Raw genomic sequence first — 2655 nt, 5'->3', positions numbered from 1 at the left:
TGTCCCGCAGGTCGGGACACTGGGACCCCTTGGGGATGTCAGAGAGCCAGTTTTGGCCCGATCCCTGCAGGCCAGGCTGAGGGACCCCACTGGTGCACGAACCCATGCACCAGGCCTCTAGTATGCATGTAAGATCTTTGGTTAATCTCTTCCCGCCCTCCTCCTCCCTACTTTCCTCTGATATTCATCAGTCGGTTCCATGTTTCCATGCCTGTACATTGAGCATTTGCACTCTGGTGGTCATTTCGTGTCACAGCTACCAGTTGAAAGATCAGATGGTTGCTTAGGCTTTTATATGTATAGATAACTGGTGATGAGACCCAGTTAGTAGTTTTAAGCTTCTCAGATGATTTCAATAAAATCTGAGGTTGAAAACCAAAAGCAGGCATCTCACCCACACCTTCATAAACAGGATTGATAGATGATAAATTTGTATGGAATATACACAGAGCTTTAGAAAAGATGTAAATTTTACATATATTGACAAGTTGTTCATCATTCTGGCATGCCTGAGTCACCAATGTTCAACTACAGAAGTCTCCATTTATATAATAAGATGCAGTCAGGCAGTGATTATGATATACAAAAGATTCCAGAATGCTTCCAAGTCCCATTAAAGACATACCAAAACAAGCAATATTCAGATGCTAAGCAAGGAGAGGAATAAAAGCCATAAGAGCCACAAAAGTGAGGTGATAAAAGAGGTAGGATTTTCAGGTCTTGGTGTTTAGTTTTTCTGCATTTTCCAGCCTGCACTTCAAATGGATGGCACAAATATTGAAATCAGATTATTTTGCTGAGGAGCTTCTGCATGGTCCTTTTGATATCCCTATTATTTAGACTGTAGATAAAGGGGTTCAACATGGGGGTAACCACAGGGTACACCACCAAGGCCACCACATCGTTCCTTGGAGAAAGTGAAACAGTGGAATTGAGGTAGCCACAAGGCCTGTTGCATAAAATGAACAAACAACTGACTGGTAACACCCACAAGTGTAGAAGGCTTTATACGTCCTACCTGATGATAGAAAGAGAAAAAGATAGTTGAGATAAGGAGAAAACCAGAGATGGCAGCAACAAAATGCATGACTATGTTGTTATTGAAAGTGTCAGACAGGTAAGGTTCTGCATAAAGTTGAGTAAATACAGAAAGTCCCAAAAAGAGGAAGCCAAACAAGCTCACACCCAGATACATTTTTTAAAAAGCCAAAGGTTGGTTACAGTTTCACCCCAATACAATAAGATTGTGGGTTTGATTCTGGGTCAGGGCACATACAAGAATCAACCCATAAATATGCATAAATATGTGGAACAACAAATCAATATCTATCTATCTATCATCTTTCTTTGTATCATCTATCTGTCATCTCTATCTCTCAGTCCCTTCCTTTTTCTCATTAAAATTAATCAATTAAAAATAAATAAAAATAAGTGATACTATATTTTTCAAATGCTAAATGTTAAAGTTAAAATCTTTTTAAAATATTTTTATTTATTTCAGAGAGGAAGGAAGAGGGAGAGGAAGATAGAAACATCAAAGACGAGAAAGAGTCATTGATCGGCTGTCTCCTGCACACCCTCTACTGAGTACTGAGCCCGCAACCTAGGCATGTGCCCTGACCTTGAATAAAATTGTGACCTACCTCCTGGTTCATAGGTCAATGCTCAACCACTGAGCCAAATCCAGCTGGACTAAAAAGAAAATCTTAAAAGCAGAAAGAGAAAGGTGGTTAGTTACCTTTCTCTGGGTGGGAGCTCCCATTAGATTATCAGCTAATTTCTCAACAAAAATTTTGCAGGCCAGAAGGGATTGGCAAGAAATATGCAAACTAATGAAAAGAAAGGACCTAAACCAAGACTGCTCTAACCAGCAAGGCTAACATTTAAAACTGAAGAAGAGATAAAGAGTTTCCCAGACAAGAAAAATCTAAAAGAATTCATCACCATCAAATCAGCATTCCAGGAAATGTTAAAGGGACTTCTTTAAGAAAAAGAGGGAGAGATTGCTGTTTTCAAGCTGCTCCTGCTACTGCATCTAAGGGAACCGTCACAGAAGGATGGTGTGCGAAAAATGTGAAAAGAAACTTGGTACTGTTATCACTCCAGATACGTGGAAAGATGGTGCAAGGAATACCACAGAAAGTGGTGGAAGAAAACTGAATGAAAATAAAGCTTTGACACACACAAAAAAAGCAAGATTTGATCCACATGGAAAGAATAAGTTCTTCACTTGCAGAATTTTCGAAAGTTCTGTGCACCAACCAGGTTCTAATTACTTCCAGAGCTGTGCGTACAAAAAGGGCATCTGTGCAATGTGTGGGGAAAAGGTATGGGATACCAAAAACTACAAGCAAATGTTTGTCTATATGTATTGATGAGGATTCTGTCTTTCTGTATGATTTTGCTTTCTGCCTTAAATTTTCAAGGCATATCCTAGATGTTCAAGTTACAAATTAACATGCTTTAAGACTATTAAGTTTAAACCAGGGAAGTTGATTCATTCTTTTGCTCTCTAGAAGTTTTGAATAGCAACAATGGAACTAATCTGCCTTACAAGCATCTTACTGAACTAGAATAAGAGGCAAATTTAACAACAAAATATTGTCCCAGTTCTGTAGCACTTTTTATTTAACAATATTCATATAATTCTTATCC

At 38.6% G+C, this 2655-nt stretch overlaps 1 pseudogene; it reads left to right on the top strand.

The window, feature by feature from the left end:
* Window positions 1-2041: 2041 nt before the first annotated feature.
* On the top strand, window positions 2042-2375 carry LOC102769072 (annotated as a pseudogene).
* Window positions 2376-2655: the final 280 nt, after the last annotated feature.

This window comes from Myotis davidii, unplaced genomic scaffold (genome assembly GCF_000327345.1).
Source record: "Myotis davidii unplaced genomic scaffold, ASM32734v1 scaffold1989, whole genome shotgun sequence".
NCBI lineage: Eukaryota > Metazoa > Chordata > Mammalia > Chiroptera > Vespertilionidae > Myotis > Myotis davidii.
The sequence above is the reverse complement of the archived record's forward strand: the minus strand, read 5'-3'. Positions and strand labels throughout refer to the sequence as shown.